Below are 11802 nucleotides of genomic sequence, written 5' to 3'. Positions count from 1 at the left end.
CCAAGCGATATGGAGACAGGAACTGTGCACAGTGATCCCAGTGTGGGGGTAACCGAGGGATATGGAGACTGGAACTGTGCCCAGTGCTCCCAGTGTGGGTCTAACCAAGGGATATGGAGACTGGAACTGTGCACAGTGCTCCCAGTGTGGGTCTAACCAAGGGATATGGAGACTGGAACTGTGCACAGTGCCCCCAGTGTGGGTCTAACCAAGGGATATGGAGACTGGAACTGGGCACAGTGCTCCCAGTGTGGGTCTAACCGAGGGATATGGAGACTGGAACTGTGCACAGTGCTTCCAGTGTGGGGGTAACCGAGGGATATGGAGACTGGAACTGTGCCCAGTGCTCCCAGTGTGGGTCTAACCAAGGGATATGGAGACTGGAACTGTGCACAGTGCTCCCAGTGTGGGTCTAACCAAGGGATATGGAGACTGGAACTGTGCACAGTGCCCCCAGTGTGGGTCTAACCAAGGGATATGGAGACTGGAACTGTGCACTGTGCTCCCAGTGTGGGTCTAACCGAGGCACCTGGGACCCGGGGGGGGGGGGGGTGGGAAGCAACTACGAATGGGAATTCACGTCCCATCCGGCAGCCCACCTCTTTTGAGAGGACGCCTCTGATTGGACAGCCCTCGGCCAATCACTGGCGATGACATGGCGCTGGCCAATGGCAGAGGGCGTTGCAGTTCTTGGGGTGGGCCGAGGCGAATGGGAGGCGGCCCCTGATTAGAGGAGGGCGATCAAATGGTGAGGAGCCAGCAATCGGTCCCGCCCTTCGCCCAATCCCATTGGCGGAGCGAGTGAGCGGAACCAATCGGGAGCGTCCGTCCCAGCCCCACGTCGCTGGCGGGTGGACGGGGCGCTCGCGCCCCCTTCCATTGGAGGAGAGCGGCGAGTGACGCGCCGCCCGACCAATGATGCCGCGGGATGCTAAGGGGGAGGCGTTAACCCGGGAGAGGCGCGACGCCCGATTGGACGGTGAGAGGGCGGGGTGGCCAATGGGCGGCCGCCTTACATGGCGGGCGGGCTGACGGCAGGGGATTAGAGCCGCCTCCTGATTGGCGCGCGGGTGGCGGACCAACGGGAAGGGCCGTTACTGGCGGGTGGGCGCGGAGAGAGAGGGAGGAGAGGTGGAGCGCGGAATAAATAAAAAATAATGAGGTAAAAGTTTGCGCCGAGACACCGGCCGCCTCCCCCGAAAGCGGAGAGCCCGGAGCGGAGAGGCACTAACCGGCGCCGAGCCGGAGCGGCGGGGCAGGCCCAGAGAAAGAGGCGCCAAAACTTTTTACTGTGGGGGAGGGGGGGGAGTGAGGAAAGTTCGAGAAGGCAGCGAGTGAGGGGGAGAGACAGCCGCCGGCCGGAGATGAGCGGGGCCCCCGAGGCCAAGCTGGCCCGCTTGGAGGAGCCGGCAGCAAGCGGCAAGCAGGCGGCCGGAGAGCCGGAGGAGGCCGCAGGCGTCGCTGCGCAGGCGCGGCCGGGCAAGGGGGCGGTGCTGGGGGGCGTGGCCCCGGCCGGAGGGGGCGGGGCCGCCCCGGCCGCCGTTGCCCGGGAGACGCAGCGCGCCCTGGAGGCGGTGGACACGTGCCAGCGCGAGCTGGAGGCGCTGAACGAGCGCGCCAGCGAGGAGATCCTGCGAGTGGAGCGGCGCTACGGAGACCTGCGCCGGCCGCACCTGGAGCGCCGCAGCCGCCTGATCGAGGACATCCCCGGCTTCTGGGTCACCGCCGTATCCTTTACACCGCTGCTTGGGTGGGGGGCGGAGGGCTGGTGCATCCTGTCATTGCAAATCCCCCCCCCCTTCCCGGGGCGGGTGCAACCTTGCATTGCAACCCCCCCCAAGGCTAGTGCAACCTTGCATTGGAACCCCCCCCCCCCAGGCTGGTGCAGTCTTGCATTGGAACCCCCCCCCCCCAAGGATGGTGCAACCTTGCATTGGAACCCCCCCAGGATGGTGCAACCTTGCATTGCAACAACCCCCCCCCCAAGATGGTGCAACCTTGCATTGGAGCCCCCCCCCCCCCAAGGCTGGTGCAACCTTGCATTGGAACCCCCCCCCCCCAACCAGGATGGTGCAACATTGCATTGGCCCCCCCCCCCCCAGGATGGTGCAACCTTGCATTGGACCCCCCCCAGGATGGTGCAACCTTGCATTGGAACCCGCCCCCCCCCCCCCCAGGATGGCGCAACCTTGCATTGGAACCCCCCCCCCCCCAGGATGGTGCAACCTTGCATTGGAACACCCCCACCCCAAAGGCTGGTGCAACCTTGCATTGGAACCCCCCCCCCCCCAAAGGCTGGTTCAACCTTGCATTGGACCCCCCTCCCCCAGACTGGTGCAACCTTGCATTGTAACCCCCCCCCCCCGACTGTTGCAACCTTGCATTGCAACCCCCCCCCCGACTGTTGCAACCTCGCATTGCAACCCCCCCCCCCACTGTTGCAACCTTGCATTGCAACCCCCCCCCCCCCCCCCCCCAGACTAATGCAACCTTGCATCGCAAATCCCTCCTGGGACTGGTGCAACCTTGCATCGCAACAACCCCCCCCCCCCCCAAGATGGTGCAACCTTGCATTGGAGCCCCCCCCCCCCCCAAAAGCTGGTGCAACCTTGCATTGGAACCCCCCCAACCAGGATGGTGCAACATTGCATTGGACCCCCCCCCCCCCAGGATGGTGCAACCTTGCATTGGACCCCCCCCCCCAGGATGGTGCAACCTTGCATTGGAACCCGCCCCCCCCCCCCAGGATGGCGCAATCTTGCATTGGAACCCCCCCCCCCCAGGATGGTGCAACCTTGCATTGGAACACCCCCACCCCAAAGGCTGGTGCAACCTTGCATTGGAACCCCCCCCCCCCCCAAAGGCTGGTTCAACCTTGCATTGGACCCCCCTCCCCCCAAGGCTGGTGCAACCTTGCATTGGAACCCCCCCCCCCCCCCCCAGACTGGTGCAACCTTGCATTGCAACCCCCCCCCCGACTGTTGCAACCTTGCATTGCAACCCCCCCCCCCCGACTGTTGCAACCTTGCATTGCAACCCCCCCCCCCCCCCACCCCCCAGACTAATGCAACCTTGCATCGCAAATCCCTCCTGGGACTGGTGCAACCTTGCATTGCAAACCCCCCCCTCTGCGACTGGTGCAACCTTGCATTACAACCCCCCCCCCCCCCCCCCCAAGGCTGGTGAAACCTTGCATTGCAAACCGCTCCCCCCCCCAGACTGGTGGAACTTTACATTGCAAATCTCTCCCCACCCCCTTCCTGGGAATGGTACAACTTTGCATATAAAACCCCTCTGGACTGCTACACCCAGTTTGCATTGTAATTGTCCCAGCCATTTCCATCTTAAATGCCTCTCACAAGCTCATTTTGAAGCTAGTCCAATGCCACGTGTATCCTGTGAGATTAGAGAAAATGGACAATCACTCGGCCCCCTCCGGTGCGATTGATGGTTTATGGGCAGACTTTTTAAAATCATCTTTATTGACTTGTCACAAGTAGACTTACATTAACACTGCAATGATGTTACTGTGAAAATCCCCTAGTCGCCACATTCCGGCGCCTGTTCGGGTACACGGAGAATTCATAATGTCCAATTCACCTAATAATACGTCTTTCGGGACTTGTGGGAGGAAACTGGAGCACCCGGAGGAAACCCACACGGATAGAGAACGTGCAGACTCTGCACAGAGCGTGACCCAGCCGGGAGTCAAACCTGGGATCCTGGAGCTGTGAAGTGACGGTGCTAACCACTGTGATGCCGTGCCGCCTTTTAACTCTGTGCACACAAGCGGATCCTTGCTCAGAACTCAGTCGTTCGAATCCCTCACCATCTCTCACCCCTCCATTTCACCTCCACCCACCAGCACCCTCCCAAGCTGCCCATTGAGGCATGACTTGCTGCAGAGTGATGCTGCTTTAACTGTCTTGTGCTTGCAATTGCCTGTTAAAAATCTGGCCATGGGGGCTGGCACAGCCAGGGGCACTGCCCACATTCCCACACTCTTGCAACACAGATTATTCCCCCATCCCCAGCTCAGGGTGGGACTTGCATACTTGATTGCGTGAACGAGCTTGCAATGTGAAATGGTGCAATTCCTTGACTCTCTCCCTCAGTTCCTCAATCATCCGCAGCTCTCTGCACTCATTGATGAGAATGATGAGGAAGCATTTAATTATATGATGAGGCTAGAGGTGAGAACCTTATTGGATTCTATGATTTCTCCATTGTCTCCTGTGTCTCAACAATCAGTAAACGTCAGTACTTACACAGCCACTTTCTGCCTTTGTCTCTACATCTCTCGCCACGTTTCGGAACTTGTTGGACTGAGGAGTAAAAATCTCTCTACACTGTCCCCCTCAAACACACCCAGGACAGGTACAGCACTGGGTTAGTTACAGAGTAAAGCTCCCTCGACACTGTCCCCATCAAACACTCCCAGGACAGGTACCACACGGGGTTAGATACAGAGTAAAGCTCCCTCTACGCTGTCCCCATCAAATACTCCCAGGGCAGGTACAGCACGGGGTTAGATAAAGAGTAAAGCTCCTTCTACAGTGTCCCCATCAAACACTCCCAGGACAGGTACAGCACGGGGTTAGTTACAGAGTAAAGCTCCCTCGACACTGTCCCCATCAAACACTCCCAGGACAGGTACCACACGGGGTTAGATACAGAGTAAAACTCCCTCTACACTGTCCCCATCAAACACTCCCAGGACAGTACAGCACGGGGTTAGATACAGAGTAAAGCTCCCACTACTCTGGTCCCATCAAACACTCCCAGGGCAGGTACAGCACGGGGTTAGACACAGAGTAAAGCTCCCTCTACACTGTCCCCATCAAACACTCCCAGGACAGGTACAGCACGGGGTTAGATACAGAGTAAAGCTCCCTCTACACTGTCCCCATCAAACACTCCCAGGACAATTAAACAATTAGAACTGGGGTAAGGCAAAGTTTGTAGAAATGAGGAAGGAGTTGGCTGAGGTGGATTGGCCAGCATTGCTGGATGATAAATCTGTGGAAAACCAGTGGGAAGCACTGAAAGGAGAGATCCTAAATGTACAAAGTGGACACGTACTACCCAAAAATAAGAGTGGTCCAGTTAAATCTCGGCACCCCCTGGCTGTGTAGAGGAATACAGGGGAAGATCAAACAGCAAAAGAGAGTGTACGAAATACATAAAGAACTAAGCACTACTGATAGCCTAGACAAGTATAGCCCGGGACAAAGTCAAAAAGGAAATCAAAGTGAATGCATGAAAAAGATTAAAAAGTACAAGTAAAGTCAAAGAAAACCCAAAGATGTTTTCTTTTAAGTGCTCCAATTCTTTTTTTTCAATTAAAGGGCAATTTGGCGTGGCCAATTCACCTACCCTAAACATCTTTGGGGAGAATGTGCAAACTCCACAAGGGCAGTGACCCGGGGTCGGGATGTGCCCGGGTCATTGCCACCATGCAGCAGCAGTGCTACGATCCCAAAGATGTTTTACAATTAAATTAATGTTGAAAGATTAGTTAAGGAAAATGTGGGACATTTCAGCGATGAAGACGGTACCTTGTGTGTTGATGCAGAGGCAGCGGGAAGGCTTTTAGATGAATACTTTGTCTCCGTGTTTACAAAGGATGATGTCGATATAGTCATTCAGGAGGAACACTAAGATACTGGATGTGAGAATCATAGTTGTCATAGAATTTACAGTGCAGAAGGAGGCCATTCGGCCATCGAATCTGCACCGGCTCTTGGAAAGAGCACCCTACCCAAGGTCAACACTTCCACCCTATCCTCGCAACCCCACCCCACACTAAGGGCAATTTTGGACACTAAGGGCAAATTTATCATGGTCAATCCACCTCACCTGCACGTCTTTGGAGGGATTGAAATCCTTGAAAATTGATAAGTTTCTGGGGTCAGGTGCATTGTTTCCGAGGCTACTGAAGGAGATCAGGGAGGAGATAGCAGATGCTCTTGAGGATGATTTTTCCAATACTCTCGAGTCACCCGGGAAGGTACCCCGGTAAAAAAATCTTTAGGTTGGCAGCATGGTGGCGCAGTGGTTAGCACTACTGCTTTATGGTGCCGAGACCCGCGTTCGATCCTGGTTCCAGGCCACTGTCCGTGTGGTCCCATTGTTTAAAAAGGGATTGAAGGAAATGTTGCACAATTGTAGGCCAGTTAGTCTTAGTAGAATCAATCCTGAGAGATAGGATTAACTGTCACACAGAAAGGCAGGGGCTAGTCGGGGATAGTCAGCATGGATTGTTGAAGGAAGATCTTGCCTCGCAAATTTGATTGAATTCTTTGAGGAAGTGACGAGGCGGGTCAATGTGGGTAATGCAGTGGATGTGGTGCACATGGACTTTCGCAAGGCGTTTGGCAAAGTCCCACATGGCCGATTGGTCAAGAAAGTGAAAGCCCATGGGATACAGAGTAATGTGGATTAAAAAGCTGATGTAGTCACTGAAACAAAGGGTATTGGTCGTTGGGTGACCATGTGATTGGAAAGTTGTTTCAAGTGGTGTTCCACAGGGCTCCGTGTTGGGACTCTGTGTAATATATTAACGATTATGGGGCGGCACAGTGGTTAGCATTGCTGCCTACGACGCTGAGGACCTGGGTTCGGCTCTGGGTCACTGTCCGTGTGGAGTTTGCACATTCTCCCCGTGTCTGTGTGAGTTTCACCCCACAACCCAAAGATGTGCAGGCTAGGTGGATTGGCCACGCTAAATTGCTCCTTAATTGGGAAAAAAAGATATTGGGTACTCTCAATTTATTTAAAAAAATATTATTAACGATTGGACAAGAACGAGGGGAGCATGAGGTGGGAGATTGGCCGATGGCACAAAGATTGGCCGAGTGGTGAACAGTATAGAGGATAGCAACAATCTCCATAATGACACAGATATTCAGGACCTTATACGTTTCAATAAGATCACCTCTCCTTCTAAGCTTCAATGAAATAGGCATCATCTATTCAACCTTTCTTCATAAGACAATCCCTTCATCTGAGGAATTAGTCAGTAGTAAACTTCTCTGAACTGCTTCTAAGGCAATTATATCATTTGTTTTTTAAAAAGGTGACCAAAACTACACCCACTATGTCAGATGTAGCCTCACACAGGCTGTAATACAACTTCCCCTACTTTTATAATCCATTCCTCTTGCAATAAATCCATTTGCCGCCTTAAATCACCTGCTGTTTCGGCTTATCCCGCTTGTTCTTATGTGATTCATGTACCAACACACCAGATCCTTGTGTACAACTGAGCTCTGCGATCTTCTCAATTTAAATAGGATACTGCTTTTTTACTCTTCCAGCCAAAGTGGGGAAAAGTTCACATTTACCTACATGATGCTCCATCTGTCAAATTTTCACCCATTCACTTAACCTGTCGCTATCCCTTTGCAGCTATCCACCTCCTCTCGACCACTTACTTTCCGACCAATTTTTGGTGTCACCAGAAAGTTAATCCACCATACGTTGGTCCCTTCATTTAAGTCATTGATACAGATTGTAAATAGTTGAGGACAAACTATTGGATCTGTTGGGAACAGTAGTGTTCAATATGGAGGAATACTGATTCAGCAGCTGAGGGAGGATGGATGTGCAAATCAGCCAGAGGTTTTTATTTTAAAAGCCAACACTAAGGGCATTTAAATGGTCCATTGGATAGACATATGGACGATAAGGGAATAGTGTAGATGGGCTTTAGAGTGGTTTCACAGGTCGGCGCAACATCGAGGGCCGAAGGGCCTGTACTGCGCTGTAATGTTCTATAGATGAGTTGGTGGAGTGGCCGATAAAGTGGCAGATGGAGTTCAAGTCGGTGTGAGGTCAGCATTTAGGGAGGTCAAACGGTTATAGGGAGTACACAATAAATGGGAATATACTAAGAGGGGTAGATGAAGTGAGATCTTGGCGTACAGGTACGCAGGTCCCTAAAGGCAGCAGTTCACGTACACACCGGTTGTTAAGAAAGCAGATGGAATGCTCTCCATTGGCAGAGCTATAGAATAAAAAGTACGGATATAATGTTGGAATTGTATAAAACACTGGGTGAGGCCACAACTGGAGTATTATGGGCAGTTCCGGTCGCCACATTACAGGAAGGCGGTTATTGCTCTGGAGAGGAGTGCAGAGGAGGTTACAAGAATGTTGCCAGGGCTGGAAAAGTGTGTCGATGAGGAGAGATTGAAAGAGGTCGGGGCTGTTTTCACTGGAACAGAGAGGGCTGAGGGGGTGACTTGATTGAGGTGAACAAAATTGTGAGGGGGACGATAACAGCGTGGGCAGCAGGAATGTGTTTCCTTGGAATAGAGTTCAAAAACCAGGGGTCTTAGATTCAAGAGAAGTGGCAGAAGGTGTCGAGGGGACATGAGGAAAGATGTTTATTACGCAGAGGGGAGTGGGGGTCTGGAATTCGCTGCCTGAGTTGTGGAGGCACAGACCCCAAAGTCCTTGTTAAAAGTTCCTGGATCTGCACCTTTATTGCTGAAAGCTGCAGGGCTCGGGACTGGGTGCAGGAAGGTGGGATTAGAAAGGGCATCTGGATGTCCTCTGGCTGGCATGGACAAATGGCCGAATGGCCTTCTGTGCTGTAACTTTTCTGTGATTCTACGACAAGTATAGCACGGGATGAGATACAGAGTAAAGCTCCCTCTACACTGTCCCCATCAAACACTCCCAGGACAGGTACAGCACAGGGTTAGATACAGAGTAAAGCTCCCTCTACACTGTCCCCATCAAACACTCCCAGGACAGGTACAGCACAGGGTTAGATACAGAGTAAAGCTCCCTCTACACTGTCCCCATCAAAACACTCCCAGCACAGGTACAGCACGGGGTTAGATACAGAGTAAAGCTCCCTCTACACTGAACCCATCAAACTCTCCCAGGACAGGTACAGCACGGGGTTAGATACAGAGTAAAGCTCGCTCTACACTGTCCCCATCAAACTCTCCAGGACAGGTACAGCACGGGGTTAGATATAGAGTAAAGCTCCGTCTACACTGTACCTTTCAAACACTCCCAGAACAGGTACAGCACGGGGTTAGATACAGAGTAAAGCTCCCTCTACACTGTCCCCATCAACCACTCCCAGGACAGGTACAGCATGGGGTTAGATACAGAGTAAAGCTCCCTCTACACTGTCCCCATCAAACACTCACAGGACAGGTACAGCACTGGGGTTAGATACAGAGTAAAGCTCCCTCTACACTGTCCCCATCAACCACTCCCAGGACAGGTACAGCATGGGGTTAGATACAGAGTAAAGCTCCCTCTACACTGTCCCATCAAACACTCCCAGGATAGGTACAGCACGGGGTTAGATACAGAGTAAAGCTCCCTCTACACAGTCCCCCATCAAACACTCCCAGGACAGGCACAGCACGGGGTTAGATACAGAGTAAAGCTCCCTCCACACTGTCCCCATCAAACACTCCCAGGACAGGTACAGCACGGGTTAGATACAGAGTAAAGCTCCCTCTACACAGTCCCCATCAAACACTCCCAGGACAGGCACAGCACGGGGTTAGATACAGAGTAAAGCTCCCTCCACACTGTCCCCATCAAACACTCCCAGGACAGGTACAGCACGTGGTTAGATACAGAGTAAAGCTCCCTCTACACAGTCCCCATCAAACACATCCCAGGACAGGTACAGCACGGGGTTAGATACAGAGTAAAGCTCCTACTACACTGTCCCCATCAAACACTCCCAGCTGCAGAGGGCTGTCAACCTCGAACTCGTACCTCAATCCTCCGGACCGTTCAGTGTGTGAGCTGCTGGGCAGGAGCGGCTGTGAGACTGCAGCTATCCACCACAGTAATGCTCGGCTGCCCTGGTTCTCGGACTGTTTCAGTCCAAGCCCCCCACCACCCATGTTGCCGGTTTAATACCATCCGGCTGTCTTTTGAAACCCGCAGGTCGAAGAGTTTGAAGACATCAAGTCCGGCTACAGAATAAAGGTTTAACTTCAGCGACAACCCTTACTTCGAGAACAACCTCATCATCAAAGAATTTCACCTGGGGACTGGAGGTGAGATGGCAGTTGGAATTGTTTTGGAGGATTGTGGTGGGAGCTGCGTGGTGTGGGTGAGGGCGGAACCCTGTCTGTTTCATTCCCAGTGTCCCCCTCCGCTGGTCCCACACTCGGGAGGGCCCCCAAGGATGATCTGGTTCAACGGCTTGTTTCCTCTTGATTCTCGTGCTGCTGTACCCACCTCCAAGGTCAGAGCTGGGAGTCAATCCAGCCCTTCAGGAATGACCAACAACACCTACAATTTGAATATCTGCATTTGTGTAGCGCCCTGGAGACAGTAAACCACACCAAGGCACTCTTAACACAGAGACACCAGATGTTCAGGACAGATGACCAGAAACCTGGTCAGATTCCCAACCACAGGATCATTCAGTGCTCCTGCTCTCTAGGCGTTGGATACTGTGTCAAGGCAGTGGGAACCATCTGCCCACGCTCACTGTTCGGAGGCCCTTGAGTAAGAGGAGAATGCCTGGGTGATGTGATCATTCAGTGTTTTACAGCTAATGGAGTCAGTTTCTAGTCCGCACGTGTAGAGGGAGCTTTACTCTGTATCTAACACCGTGCTGTGACCTGTCCTGGAGTGTTTGATGGGGACAGTGTAGAGGGAGCTTTACTCTGTATCTAACCCTGTGCTGTACCTGTCCTGGAGTGTTTGAAGAGGACAGTGTGGAGGGAGCTTTACTCTGTATCTAACCCTGTGCTGTACCCTGTCCTGGGAGTGTTTGATGGGGACAGTGTAGAGGGAGCTTTACTCTGTATCTAACCCCGTGCTGTACCTGTGCTGGGAGTGTTTGAAGAGGACAGTGTGGAGGGAGCTTTACTCTGTATCTAACCCGTGCTGTACCTGTCCTGGGAGTGTTTGATGGGGACAGTGTAGAGGGAGCTTTACTCTGTATCTAACCCCGTGCTGTACCTGTCCTGGGAGTGTTTGATGGGGACAGTGTAGAGGGAGCTTTACTCTGTATCTAACCCCGTGCTGTACCTGTCCTGGGGTGTTTGATGGGGCAGTGTAGAGGGAGCTTTACTCTGTATCTAACCCCGTGCTGTACCTGTCCTGGGGGTGTTTGATGGGGGCAGTGTAGAGGGAGCTTTACTCTGTATCTAACCCCGTGCTGTACCTGTCCTGGGAGTGTTTGATGGGGACAGTGTAGAGGGAGCTTTACTCTGTATCTAACCCCGTGCTGTACCTGTCCTGGGAGTGTTTGATGGGGACAGTGTAGAGGGAGCTTTACTCTGTATCTAACCCCGTGCTGTACCTGTCCTGGGGGTGTTTGATGGGGGCAGTGTAGAGGGAGCTTTACTCTGTATCTAACCCGTGCTGTACCTGTCCTGGAGTGTTTGATGGGGACAGTGTAGAGGGAGCTTTACTCTGTATCTAACCCCGTGCTGTACCTGTCCTGGGGAGTGTTTGATGGGGACAGTGTAGAGGGAGCTTTACTCTGTATCTAACCCCGTGCAGTACCTGTCCTGGGAGTGTTTGATGGGACAGTGTAGAGAGAGCTTTACTCTGTATCTAACACCGTGCTGTACATGTCCTGGGAGTGTTTGTAGGGGACAGTGTAGAGGGAGCTTTACTCTGTATCTAACCCCGTGCTGTACTGTCCTGGGAGTGTTTGAAGAGGACAGTGTGGAGGGAGCTTTTCCTCTGTATCTACCCCGTGCTGTACCTGTCCTGGGAGTGTTTGATGGGGACAGTGTAGAGGGAGCTTTACTCTGTATCTAACACCGTGCTGTACCTGTCCTGGGAGTGTTTGAT

The 11802-nt window shown here is 53.0% G+C and overlaps 1 pseudogene; it reads left to right on the top strand.

The window, feature by feature from the left end:
- The first annotated feature begins 1057 nt into the window (after nucleotides 1-1057).
- On the top strand, nucleotides 1058-10043 carry LOC140407636 (protein SET-like; annotated as a pseudogene).
- The last annotated feature ends 1759 nt before the right edge of the window (nucleotides 10044-11802 follow it).

This window comes from Scyliorhinus torazame, unplaced genomic scaffold (genome assembly GCF_047496885.1).
Source record: "Scyliorhinus torazame isolate Kashiwa2021f unplaced genomic scaffold, sScyTor2.1 scaffold_1694, whole genome shotgun sequence".
In the NCBI taxonomy this organism is placed as follows: domain Eukaryota; kingdom Metazoa; phylum Chordata; class Chondrichthyes; order Carcharhiniformes; family Scyliorhinidae; genus Scyliorhinus; species Scyliorhinus torazame.
Note: the sequence above shows the minus strand (reverse complement) of the source record. Positions and strands in the feature narration are given on the sequence as shown.